This window comes from Stegodyphus dumicola, chromosome X2 (assembly GCF_044657685.1).
Source record: "Stegodyphus dumicola isolate Sdum_Otavi_A_Nest chromosome X2, ASM4465768v1".
NCBI classification, from domain to species: domain Eukaryota; kingdom Metazoa; phylum Arthropoda; class Arachnida; order Araneae; family Eresidae; genus Stegodyphus; species Stegodyphus dumicola.
In genome coordinates, this window is record NC_140781.1 from 90,248,138 (window position 1) to 90,262,808 (window position 14,671).

The window sequence follows — 14,671 nt, forward strand, 5'->3', positions numbered from 1 at the left end:
AAATCCTTTTTCACATCTTTAAGTAGATCGGAAAGAGGAATTTATCTTTTTAAAAGTTTAACAGTTCATGATTTTTTTTATCTAGCACTATTCAAATGGCTTGGCTTTTTGTGATATTCTTGATCTTAATTAGGATAAAAATAAGTTACTTCGATTACTAGATCAATAGAATTGTTATTTAACATATTTGCAATGTTTTACCATTTTTCTTAAATACTAGTATTATGTAATGGGTTTGAAGTGAATGAAGTAGTTGGCCTAATTTTAAATGCACTCAAAACATCTAATTTAGAAACTACTTTAAGCTCGATGAGATTTAACAAATGAGTGTTTCAGTTCTCCAGATTTTCAAAGTAGCAAAACGTACATTACATTATGGTAAAAATGTATATTCCTTATATTTGTATAATATTTTCACAAAATTAATTTTGATATAAAATGAATTTATAATACTGTTTAATTCAAAGACTTTAGTTTAGTTCTTCTCCCCCCTGAAGTTTAAGATTTAGTTATTATGTCTGTAAGAATGGCTAAATCATAGAACCCTGTATGTTCAAAAATTTCTTCATAAGTTTTGTTTCTGGATTTTTAAAATTCTTCTATGACACTTTTGTAAGAGAAGCTGGGATGGAACCCGGGCAGCCAGACAGAATGTCCCTTCCCTGAGTAAAAATTTCTATCGTTTTTTTGAAAGTGACCTTATGATATTTCAGAATAAACCCTTGTAATACTAATAAATGTATATCAATTTTTTAATGTTTATATAATGCGTGTTTGGTTCTTACAATATTTTGAGCTATTATATTACTAATTCTGTAAGTGAATTAAGACAGTTTAATATAGAATACCTGCTTCAAGGCTAAAAGTAAAGTATTTGAATTATGTTTTACCTTTCGTCTGTTTTCAGACGCAGGTTCTATTCTACAATTTACTGAATTTCTCGGTATTGGACATCTCACATAGCTGACAAAATGTCATTCCTATGTTTAGGATTTATAGTACAATAAGTTGAGCATCCCTACATTAATATATGACTTTGATTCCTTCGAAAGAAAAAGTAGTATCTTAGTTTTCTTGAATTTGTGGTCAAAATTTTAGTATGTAGGTAATTGCAATAGCTCTTCCACGAAATTGCATTTACATTTTTTGCAACATTTCAAAATGCTGTATCATTCAATGGCATTTGATGTGTTTTGGCGTGCTGTGTTAAAGCTGAGCTCAAACCCGGGCAGCTAAACAATATGTTCTTTCCCTGGGTGAAATATTGCTATAATTTCATTAAAGTGACCTGGTAATATTTCAGGATAATTTTTTGTACATCGGACTAAGCTGTCCTCTCTCGTGGATGAGAGTACCTAAGTAAAGAACTTAAATTTAGAAATGGTATTCACGTTAAAATTCTGAATGAAATATTTCGTTTATAATATATGACTTTTGTTTCCAAGATGGTCTTCGAAATCTGTTTTTAGAATGGTGCTTTTGTGCCCTTTTTTTAAAAAAATCTTTAAAAGTATATATGTATAGCTCTTTCAATGTTAATCTATTGAGAGTTTGATTCTTACTCTATTTTGATCTGTTATCTGACTATTTCTGTGTGTGAATTAAGGTAGTTTAATATATAACACTTGCTTCAAAGCTAACAGTAAAGTTTATTTTGTTTATTTGTGATTTAAAATTGCCTGCTTATTGTCTTTTGGTGCCATCTTTCTACCAGCACTGAAATTATTTACTCTTCTCGAAGATCATTATCCCTTTTATTCTGTGTATCCGTAATAACTGTCTAAATTTTTTTTCTTTCATTATTCATGTTGTACCCGTACATTAAAAACCCCTTTCGCTTACTGTACTTCTGTCGTATTAGGAAAATCATTTGCTTTTCTATCAACTGCATTCATGATTTTAGAAAGAATATAGCACATTACTGGAGTTTAAAACAAAGAAGGCTACTTTTGAAGTTTTATATATTAAGAAACAATACTATATATTTCTCTTTGTGTATAATTATTCTTTAATATCAAAGTAGTTAAAATATAATGGTTCCTTTTTCCCCCTTGGCCTCTTCTAGTGTAATTTGTCATCATTTTTGTGCACTCTTGGATTGCAGAACATGATACCGCGAAAGAAAAAGAACGATGATGAAAAGAATGGAGAAATAGTGCAGAGCAAAAAGACATCTGTGGCTGGTAATTCTTGTTTTATATCAACTTTATTTTAACTAGAAATACTTTAATGTTATAATTTGTATGTCCCTTTTCACATGTTGCTTTGTATTGGCATTTTACTACTTATTTATTTTACATAAACGCTTCACATTATATTTTAATGTTTAGGGTAGCATTTATGCATTCATTTCTTAGGTTTTGAATTCCTTATTGAAGTGTCTGAATTGGTTTTTTCTTTATATTGTATTGTAATATTCGAAGTGAGGTTGAACTGTTAATCACACTATAATTATCAGAAGTCTGAGAATTATTAGAGTTTTGTTGCTTCGTAGTGGTTTCAGAATTACTGCTGTAGTGTAATTTTCTCCCAAGTGGCCTCCTTTCGCATTACGAGGAGGAGGCTAAACATTTTCCTCTCTGTCTTTCCTAATATTTTCCCTGTCCAACGGGGTCTTCTGTTCCCAACAGGCCAGTGTAATTGCACTGCCTGTGTATAAACCAATTTGGTTTCAGATTTTTCCAAATTTAGAGTCTCTCTGTCAGGTGCTGTTTATCTTAAAACCATTGAAAGTTAAATGTTGGACAAAAAAGAAATGTAAATAAAAATTTAATGAGTACTCGTAAAGAAAGTTAGTGGAACCGAATTGTCTTCTGTTAAGGGATGCTCAAAATGTGCTTTTTTTTAGTTGTTTTAAGCATACTTTATTATATGTTTTCTTTAATCTGAACTATTTTGGCATATTGTGAAGTTTTATGAACCAATTTGCAAAGATCTATTTAAAATTGATTCGATAAATAAAAATTCATCTTGAAATCAAATCAGAGATGTTTTATTATTATAGAAGTAAGATTCTGCAGATTAACTTTCAACTTTGTTTTGTGAAGCACTCTGAAAGTTTCTTTTGGACTTGTCATGTATTTGCCAAGACAATTTCCGTTGTCTTGGCAAATACATGACAGAATTATTTTTTTGAAAAAGCTGATGTCTTTTGCTTATAAGAATGACTGATGCAACTGTAACCGTGTTGCTGTAAAAAGCACATGTTTCCCAGTAGCTCTTTTAAAGTGTCCGGTTTTTTTCTTTAATTTGGTCAATCTCCGCTAAAAAATCAGGCATTGCTTTTCTGTTGTTTAACAATTCTTTAATCTTCTCTTCAGTTAAAAGCTCTTCTTCGTAATGAGCGCTTTTATTATCAAGGGGTTTTATAAGCACCCAAATCTTCTTTTGTAATTTTCTGATTCATTGTTTTACTTCTCTGTGTTCCATATGTGAAAATTCTTGGGCATCCTTTGCTTTTGACATTTGTAAGATTTTTTGGACTTCATTCAGTCGATGGAAACTGTTTAAAGTAGGAGATAAAATCTTTCCGGTGTTGATGGATGAATGCTGAAGCACGTATGAATGAAATTCTAGCAGTGGACAAATTAAATGGAATCCTTTAAGGTACTGCTATACGCGAAATCACGATTTGCAGGTCTGCGCTCAGCAATTAACTGCTGTGTTAAAAATGATAGGCTACGAAACGTGACTTGAAGAATCATATGAGGTATGTAGAATGCAATTTGGGAGTTGAGTCGTGATAAATAAACAGAGTATACCGATGACCGGAAATAATAAAAATTTAGATGGATTTACTATAAAGTATTTTACTCCTGGACCATGGATTAGTCATAAATAGTACTTTTGTCAAAACACATTAAAGTGTATGGATTCCCTGTTTAAGAAAGGAATTTCTCTCTGACAGTATGCAGTCTGTATCATAGCTGGAATAGCGAGGTGTTACGTCTTCAGGGAAACAAAATCTGTTATTCCGCAATTTTTACTGAAAATGTGTGTTTAAATTTTGTTACCTAGATAGCAAAATTAGATAACCCTATTTTTGACTCTTTTTATATGAAAATAAAACCAAATACAGACAAAGAAATAAAATTGCATTCCTTCCCTTAGTGCAGATAAGCGCAACTTTAACTTAATAAGAGCTAATTTTGAGTTTATAAAATTTTAGCTAGCTACAATTATCTAGTGCACTTTTAATATTTCAGTTCTAAATGCATTACACAAAGTATAAAAATGTGTGATATAATATGTTAAAGAAAAGGTATAATCTTTGTATTATTTACAAAAAATTCAGCAAGATGAAAGTTAAATACAGGGAAATCATATTTTAATGTGAAATTTAACACTGCATTTTTTCTGCGAGTTTTTTTTTTCCTTTTTGGTACATGCGATGTTATGGCTAAATCCTTGCAGTCGTTAGAATGTTGATTTGTTATCCTGTATCTTAACATTGATTTTAACAAGTTCATTGTTGAAAATCCTCTTTCACATCTTTAAGTAGATCGGAAAGAGGAATTTATCTTTTTAAAAGTTTAACAGTTCATGATTTTTTTTATCTAGGACTATTCAAATGGCTTGGCTTTTTGTGATATTCTTGATCTTAATTAGGATAAAAATAAGTTACTTCGATTACTAGATCAATAGAATTGTTATTTAACATATTTGCAATGTTTTACCATTTTTCTTAAATACTAGTATTATGTAATGGGTTTGAAGTGAATGAAGTAGTTGGCCTAATTTTAAATGCACTCAAAACATCTAATTTAGAAACTACTTTAAGCTCGATGAGATTTAACAAATGAGTGTTTCAGTTCTCCAGATTTTCAAAGTAGCAAAACGTACATTACATTATGGTAAAAATGTATATTCCTTATATTTGTATAATATTTTCACAAAATTAATTTTGATTTAAAATGAATTTATAATACTGTTTAATTCAAAGACTTTAGTTTAGTTCTTCTCCCCCCTGAAGTTTAAGATTTAGTTATTATGTCTGTAAGAATGGCTAAATCATAGAACCCTGTATGTTCAAAAATTTCTTCATAAGTTTTGTTTCTGGATTTTTAAAATTCTTCTATGAAACTTTTGTAAGAGAAGCTGGGATGGAACCCGGGCAGCCAGACAGAATGTCCCTTCCCTGAGTGAAAATTTCTATCGTTTTTTTGAAAGTGACCTTATGATATTTCAGAATAAACCCTTGTAATACTAATAAATGTATATAGATTTTTTAATGTTTATATAATGCGTGTTTGGTTTTACAATATTTTGAGCTATTATATTACTAATTCTGTAAGTGAATTAAGACAGTTTAATATAGAATACCTGCTTCAAGGCTAAAAGTAAAGTATTTGAATTATGTTTTACCTTTCGTCTGTTTTCAGACGCAGGTTCTATTGTACAATTTACTGAATTTCTCGGTATTGGACATCTCACATAGCTGACAAAATGTCATTCCTACGTTTAGGTTTTATAGTACAATATGTTGAGCATCCCTACATTAATATATGACTTTAATTCCTTCAAAAGAAAAAGTAGTATCTTAGTTTTCTTGAATTTGTGGTCAAAATTTTAGTATGTAGGTAATTGCAATAGCTCTTCCACGAAATTGCATTTACATTTTTTGCAACATTTCAAAATGCTGTATCATTCAATGGCATTTGATGTGTTTTGGCGTGCTGTGTTAAAGCTGAGCTCAAACCCGGGCAGCTAAACAATATGTTCTTTCCCTGAGTGAAATATTGCTATAATTTCATTAAAGTGACCTGGTAATATTTCAGGATAATTTTTTGTACATTGAACTAAGCTGTCCTCTCTCGTGGATGAGAGTACCTAAGTAAAGAACTAAAATTCTGAATGAAATATTTTGTTTATGGTATATGACTTTTGTTTCCAAGATGGTCTTCGAAATCTGTTTTTAGAATGGTGCTTTTGTGCCCTTTTTTAAAAAAAATCTTTAAAAGTATATATGAATAGCTCTTTCAATGTTAATATATTGTGAGTTTGATTCTTACTCTATTTTGATCTGTTATCTAATTCTGTGTGTGAATTAAGGTAGTTTAATATATAACACCTGCTTCAAAGCTAACAGTAAAGTTTATTTTGTTTATTTGTGATTTAAAATTGCCTGCTTATTGTCTTTTGGTGCCATCTTTCTACCAGCACTAAAATTATTTACTCTTCTCGAAGATCATTATCCCTTTTATTCTGTGTATCCGTAATAACTGTCTAAATTTTTTTTTTTTCATTATTCATGTTGCACCCATACATTAAAAACCCCTTTCGCTTATACTGTACTTCTGTCGTATTAGGAAAATCATTTGCTTTTCTATCAACTGCATTCATGATTTTAGTAAGAATGTAGCACATTGCTGGAGTTTAAAACAAAGAAGGCTACTTTTGAAGTTTTATATATTAAGAAACAATATTATATATTTCTCTTTGTGTATAATTATTCTTTAATATCAAAGTAGTTAAAATATAATGGTTCCTTTTTCCCCCTTGGCCTCTTCTAGTGTAATTTGTCATCATTTTTGTGCACTCTTGGATTGCAGAACATGATACCGCGAAAGAAAAAGAACGATGATGAAAAGAATGGAGAAATAGTGCAGAGCAAAAAGACATCTGTGGCTGGTAATTCTTGTTTTATATCAACTTTATTTTAACTAGAAATGCTTTAATGTTATAATTTGTATGTCCCTTTTCACATGTTGCTTTGTATTGGCGTTTTACTAGTTATTTATTTTACATAAACGCTTCACATTATATTTTAATGTTTAGGGTAGCATTTATGCATTAATTTCTTAATTTTTGAATTCCATATTGAAGTGTCTGAATTGGTTTTTTCTTTATATTGTATTGTAATATTCGAAGTGAGGTTGAACTGTTAATCACACTATAATTATCAGAAGTCTGAGAATTATTAGAGTTTTGTTGCTTCGTAGTGGTTTCAGAATTACTGCTGTAGTGTAATTTTCTCCCAAGTGGCCTCCTTTCGCATTACGAGGAGGAGGCTAAACATTTTCCTCTCTCTCTTTCCTAATATTTTCCCTGTCCAACGGGGTGTTCTGTTCCCAACAGGCCAGTGTAATTGCACTGCCTGTGTATAAACCAATTTGGTTTCAGTTTTTCCCGAATTTAGAGTCTCTCTGTCAAGTGCTGTTTATCTTAAAACCATTGAACATAACATAACATAACAATAGGGCACTTCCTTCTTATGAAAAGAAGGAAAGGAGTTTAGGCAAAATTGCCCATTACTCTGCCGCCATTTGATCATTTAAATCAAGGGATTTAAATGGTAACTACCGTAAAAGGTAAATAGTAAATAGATAAGATCTCAAACTGACACCAAATATATAGTATCAGCAAAAGATCCCATCTCTAAGTTCAAGGTGTCGGCTGGATCGTAAAAACTTGCCTATTGGATGGAAAACCGATTCAATCCCTCAAAAACCACCAAACGCAAATTCTTGACCAAACAAGAGTGCGATGGAGAGTCAATTAAATAAATAAGGAGGGCAGAGGTGCATTCTCAAGCCAAATGGCCAGGTAGTGTATAAAGATTTGATATCAGTATATTCCAAAACACAGCTATGAGAGGGAAATCCCTGCATAGTTTCTTTTCAAAAAAAAAAAAAAAAAAAAAAAAAAGAACTCATAGGGCGTCTCAATGCTTGTTTCTTGTGGTTCCATATTCACCTTACCTGTAGGTGTTTAGTATACATCAGAAACCCTATTATGCCAGAGAGCCCTTTGTATAAAAGGGCTTGATCAAAGGTAATATAGGGAAACCCAAGGAATTTGTTTCTAGGGACAGAGAACACCGGACATCGTCCCAGAAAGTGAAAAGGTGTTTCCTCTTCTTCTCCACAAGCTGGGCAGAGAGGAGATTCGACAAGACCACATTTGTGGAGATGCTTAGCTAGATAAGCATGTCCAGTAACAATTTGAATTACCTGGCGTAAGTTAGTTCTACTGAGGTGTATGAGTTTACCTGAAAAGTTAAGTGTACTGAGCACCAATTTAGAATGAGCACAGTCTGGAAGTTTAGACCATATATCATCATGTTTGTTCTTTATCCAGCTTCTTACTTCTTTTTTAACCGTTTGATATGAAACTGGGTAAAATGGTTCTGGGCCAGACATGGGTAGTTGCGAAGCATCTTTAGCTACTTTATCAGCTAGTTCATTTCCAGCAAAATCACAATGACCTGGGACCCAGACTAAACTAATGGTATTATGGGCCTGAGCCAGAGAATTGAGATCTTGAGTACAGTTCTAAACACAGTTTTGTAACTTGACACGATTAGCCAGGGCAAGGATGGCTGATTGGCTGTCAGAGAGAATATATATATACTTATCAACTGTATTTTTAGCTAAGAGCTCCCTGGCGACCATATTGATCGCCAGAACCTCGGCTTGGAAAACAGTTGTAAATTTACCAAGGTATAGATGAAATCTAATGAAATCTTCTTCAGATCCCTTGGTCCTTATAATAGCTCCAGCTCCAGTGAAGTTGGATTTTGATCCATCTGTGTAACATTCAATTGAGCCTGTTGGAATTAGGTCAGTTAGAGATTCTATCTCATTCCTTTTTGGTATATGAGTTGAGAATAGTTTATCTGGAACTATTGTTTTAGTAATTGCATCTTTGGGCATATAGATTATAGGGATCTCATTGCCCAAGTCCAGACATATGTCAATGTGGCTTTTCAGGTGGCTTTTATGACCAAAACCTGTCCTTTGGCACCATGTGCCATTTTTATTCAATCTATACATGGCTTTAATTGCTTCTCCGCTCAAGAATAATTTCAAGGGTGGAATTTGCAGTAAAAATTCTAATGCAGCAGTAGGGGTACTATTTAAAGCCCCACTAATGCTTAGGCAAGCAAGTCTTTGCACCTTTTGTAAAATGTTTAAATACGTGCTTTTGTTAATAACATTAATCCAGACCACGCATCCGTAAGAAAGCATTGGCCGGACAATGGCAGTATAAATCCATAGAGTAGATTTTGGGTTAAGGCCCCATTGTTCGCCTACAAAGTATTAGAACATTTGTGGCCGTTTGTGCCTTTTCTTTTATATGGGTGATCCATGTAAGTTTACTATCCAGGTAACATCTTAGGTATTTAACGCATTCCTTATGCCTAATAATCTGGTGACCCAGATATAAATCTGCCAGTTTCCATTTCCTTCTCCACGTGAAAACTATGACCTCAGATTTTTCAGCAGAGAAAGAAAGGCCATTTGTATCACCCCAGTGTGAAACTTTATTTAAGATCTGCTGAGCTTGATTATGTAGGGTTCCGATATCGAAACCCTGTAATAACACAATAAGGTCATCTGCATAAGCCTGTGACATGCCAGGTTCCTCCCGTAGAAATACTAAGAGTGAGTCGAAAACCAGGTTCCACAGGAACGGAGAAAGAATACCACCCTGCGGACACCCTTTAGTAATATCTCTCTTTACTTCATAGTCAGCGAGACTAACACAGATATTCCTGTTTTTAATCATGAAGATGACCCATCTAGTTATCATAGGGTGAATATGACTTCCAGTAAGGGCCTTATGTATTTTCTCGAAACCGATGTTATCAAAGGCTCCTACAATATCCAGTAGAATCCCAATGGCAAAGTGTCTATAATTGTTTTTTCTATTCTCCACATGAGTTGGTGTAAGGCCGACTCAGTGGAGAAGCCAGGCCTAAAACCGTGTTGGTCTAAGCCAAAGGTATGTTTCAGATTATTATCTGACTGGAGGTGCCAGAAAATCAATCGCTCCAACAGCTTAAGCTGGAAGGATGTTAGCGTGATCATTCTAAAAGAGTTTGGTTTCTCATATGTATCTTTTCCTGGTTTAGGAAGAAACACACCTCGTGAAGTTCTCCAAACCTTAGGAACATATCCTAAAATCAAACTGGACCTGAATATGTCCACGAGAATGTGACCAAAAAAATCCCAGCCTTTCTGAAGCAGAATTGGGTAAATGCCATCGTTCCCTGGAGATTTAAAGGGAAGAAATACATCAAGGGCCGCTTTAGCCTTTTCAAAATTCACAATTGTCTTATCAAAATCCAGATCTAATGGATTATGAAGTAGTTCCAATGGATTTTCCTGGGGGTCAGAGGTGACACTTCTGTCCCCCAGATGAAAATTCAACATGGTCGAAAGTGTATCCAAAGGGTTTATAGTATAACTGCCATCAGGTCGCATAACCGATGAGAGTTGAGACTCCTGAGATCTTTTAAGAATCTTATATACTCTGGCAGTCTCATGGTAGGACAGAATATCTGTGCAGAACGATCTCCATGAGTTGTATTTAGTTTTCCTGATTTCCCTTTTAAATTTCCTTTGTAGAATTTTGAAGTTAGACCAGTTAACTTCAGATTTATTTCTGACAGCTTTCCTGTGAGCTCTCCGAACCTCTAAGCGGAGGCTTTCAAGCTCCTTGGTCCACCAAACTCTCTTGCTAGGAGAGTATTTCCTTCGTTTGAGAGGGCATGATGCATGATAAGATTCAATAATGATATTTGTCAAGTTGTTTGCTTGAATATCAAGCTCCTCGACTGTACAATTATTGTCTAAAACCTGAAGGTTAATGACATTAGAAACCAGGAAATCCTTATAAAGGTCCCAATTTGTGTTTTTAATGTTTCTGAAATATTCAGCTGGAATTTCATCTCTAATACAAAATTGTATAAGGCGATAATCAGAAAGTGAGGGATTGTCACTTACATGCCAATTCTCAATAAGGTTATAAATATCAGAAGAAGTTAATGTGAGGTCAATGACTTCTTCTCTTCTTCTGTTAACAAAGGTGGGGCGATTTCCCCTATTTACCCAAGTTAGGTTGGTATTCATTATAAATTCCATGAGTTTTTCTCCTCTAGGATTAGTATCAGAACTGCCCCATGACAGGTGGTGAGCGTTAACATCACCACCAATAACCATAGGAATATTGTTTATTTCACAGAAGCTCACAAGATCTATAAATTCTTGCGGAATGTTAAGGTCATGAGCCATGTAAACCGAGCAAAAACAAATGTTTCCTCTCAGTGAACTGTTTATGTCCTTAATTACAATAGCAGTTAAGTCCTCTGATGTAAATTGGGATAATTTCATAGCCTTTATATTTTTAGAAATGTAAATGCTAGTTCTAGGCCTTTTATCAGGTCCCTCTGTCGAAAAGAAGTGCGTGTTCATGGGCCTACCAAGGATTTTACCCTTGTACACCCAAGGTTCTTGAATTAAGGCAACAAAAGTGCCTTGCTTACCTAATTGAGCAGCTAAATTGTATGAAGCTGCTCTGCTTTGTTGCAGGTTTGTTGCTCTGCTCCGCTAGAAGATCAGACATTGTTTTTCTGTTGTTTAACAATTCCTTCATCTTCTCTTCAGTTAAAAGCTCTTCTTCGTAATGAGCGCTTTTATTATCAAGGGGTTTTATAAGCACCTAATTCTTCTTTTGTAATTTTCTGATTCATTGTTTGACTTTTCTATCATCCATATGTGAAAATTCTTGGGCATCCTTTGCTTTTGACATCTGTAAGATTTTTTGGACTTCATTTTCAGTCGATGGAAACTGTTTAAAGTAGGAGATAAATTCTTTCCGGTGTTGATGGATGAATGTTGAACCACGTATGAATGAAATTCTAGGAGTGGAAAAATTAAATGGAATCCTTTAAGGTACTGCTATACGCGAAATCACGCTTTACAGGTCTGCCCTCAGCAATTAACTGCTGCGGTAAAAACGATAGGCTACGAAACGTAACTTGAAGAATCATATGAGGTATGTAGAATGCAGTTTGGGAGTTTAGTCGTGATAAATAAACAGTCTATACAGATGACTGGAAATAATAAAAATTTAGATGGATTTACTATGAAGTATTTTATTCCTGGACCATGGATTAGTCATAAACAGTACTTTTGTCAAAACACATTAAAGTATATGGATTCCCTGTTTAAGAAAGGAATTTCTCTCTGACAGTATGCAGTATGTATCCTAGCTGGAATAGCGAGGTGTTACATCTTCAGGTAAATAGAAGCTGTTATTCTGCAATTTTTACTGAAAATGTGTGTTTAAATTATGTTATCTAGATAGCAAAATTAGATAACCCTATTTTTAACTCTTTTTATATGAAAATGAAACCAAATACAGACAAAGAATTAAAATTGCATTCACATTACACAAAGTATAAAAATGTGTGATATAAATATGTTAAAGAAAATGCATTACACAAAGTATAAAAGTGTGTGATATAATATGTTATAGAAAAGGCATAATCTTTGTATTATTTACAAAAAATTCAGCAAGATGAAAGTTAAATACAGGGAAATCATATTTTAATGTGAAATTTAACACTGCATTTTTTCTGCGAGTTTTTTTTTTCCCCTTTGGTACATGCGATGTTATGGCTAAATCCTTGCAGTCGTTAGAATGTTGATTTGTTATCCTGTAGCTTAACATTGATTTTAACAAGTTCATTGTTGAAAATCCTCTTTCACATCTTTAAGTAGATTGGAAAGAGGAATTTATCTTTTTAAAAGTTTAACAGTTCATGATTTTTTTTATCTATTACTATTCAAATGGCTTGGCTTTTTGTGATATTCTTGATCTTAATTAGGATAAAAATAAGTTACTTCGATTACTAGATCAATAGAATTGTTGTTTAACATATTTGCAATCTTTTACCATTTTTCTTAAATACTAGTATTATGTAATGGGTCTGAAGTGAATGAAGTATTTGGCCTAATTTTAAATGCACTCAAAACATCTAATTTAGAAACTACTTTAAGCTCGATGAGATTTAACAAATGAGTGTTTCAGTTCTCCAGATTTTCAGAGTAGCAAAACGTACATTACATTATGGTAAAAATGTATATTCCTTATATTTGTATAATATTTTCACAAAATTAATTTTGATTTAAAATGAATTTATAATACTGTTTAATTCAAAGACTTTAGTTTAGTTCTTCTCCCCCCTGAAGTTTAAGATTTAGTTATTATGTCTGTAAGAATGGCTAAATCATAGAACCCTGTATGTTCAAAAATTTCTTCATAAGTTTTGTTTCTGGATTTTTAAAATTCTTCTATGAAACTTTTGTAAGAGAAGCTGGGATGGAACCCGGGCAGCCAGACAGAATGTCCCTTCCCTGAGTGAAAATTTCTATCGTTTCTTTGAAAGTGACATTATGATATTTCAGAATAAATCCTCGTAATACTAATAAACGTATATCAATTTTTTAATGTTTATATAATGCGTGTTTGGTTCTTACAATATTTTGAGCCATTATATTACTAATTCTGTATGTGAATTAAGACAGTTTAATATAGAATACCTGCATCAAGGCTAAAAGTAAAGTATTTGAATTATGTTTTACCTTTCGTCTGTTTTCAGACGCAGGTTCTATTCTGCAATTTAAGGAAATTTCTCGGTATTGGACATCTCACATAGCTGACAAAATGTCATTCCTATGTTTAGGTTTTATAGTACAATAAGTTGAGCATCCTTACATTAATATATGACTTTGATTCCTTCGAAAGAAAAAGTAGTATCTTAGTTTTCTTGAATTTGTGGTCAAAATTTTAGTATGTAGGTAATTGCAATAGCTCTTCCACGAAATTGCATTTAAATTTTTTGCAACATTTCAAAATGCTCTATCATTCAATGGCATTTGATGTGTTTTGGCGTGCTGTGTTAAAGCTGAGCTCAAACCCGGGCAGCTAAACAATATGTTCTTTCCCTGAGTCAAATATTGCTATAATTTCATTAAAGTGACCTGGTAATATTTCAGGATAATTTTTTGTACATCGGACTAAGCTGTCCTCTCTCGTGGATGAGAGTACCTAAGTAAAGAACTTAAATTTAGAAACGGTATTCACGTTAAAATTCTGAATGAAATATTTCGTTTATGGTATATGACTTTTGTTTCCAAGATGGTCTTCGAAATCTGTTTTTAGAATGGTGCTTTTGTGCCCTTTTTTTTTAAAAAAATCTTTAAAAGTCTATATGTATAGCTCTTTCAATGTTAATATATTGTGAGTTTGATTCTTACTCTATTTTGATCTGTTATCTGACTAATTCTGTGTGTGAATTAAGGTAGTTTAATATATAACACCTGCTTCAAGGCTAACAGTAAAGTTTATTTTGTTTATTTGTGATTTAAAATTGCCTGTTTATTGTCTTTTGGTGCCATCTTTCTACCAGCACTGAAATTATTCACTCTTCTCGAAGATCATCATTCCTCTTATTCTGTGTATCCGTAATAACTGTCTAAATTTTTTTTTCTTTCATTATTCATGTTGTACCCATACATTAGAAACCCCTTTCGCTTACTGTACTTCTGTCGTATTAGGAAAATCATTTGCTTTTCTATCAACTGCATTCATGATTTTAGTAAGAATGTAGCACATTGCTGGAGTTTAAAACAAAGAAGGCTACTTTTGAAGTTTTATATATTAAGAAACAATATTATATATTTCTCTTTGTGTATAATTATTCTTTAATATCAAAGTAGTTAAAATATAATGGTTCCTTTTTTCCCCCTTGGCCTCTTCTATTGTAATTTGTCATCATTTTTGTGCACTCTTGGATTGCAGAACATGATACCGTGAAAGAAAAAGAACGATGATGAAAAGAATGGAGAAATAGTGGAGAGCAAAAAGACATCTGTGGCTG

The 14,671-nt window shown here is 32.9% G+C and overlaps 1 long non-coding RNA gene across 1 annotated transcript in view; it reads left to right on the forward strand.

Moving 5' to 3' along the window:
- LOC146992818 (uncharacterized) overlaps positions 1-14,671 on the forward strand; it is a 41,190-nt gene extending 26,519 nt beyond the window's left edge. The window contains exons 3-5 of the long non-coding RNA XR_015039106.1: positions 2,066-2,183; positions 6,513-6,630; positions 14,593-14,671. This is a non-coding gene — a long non-coding RNA (uncharacterized LOC146992818). The remainder of the gene's footprint in view (positions 1-2,065; positions 2,184-6,512; positions 6,631-14,592) is intronic.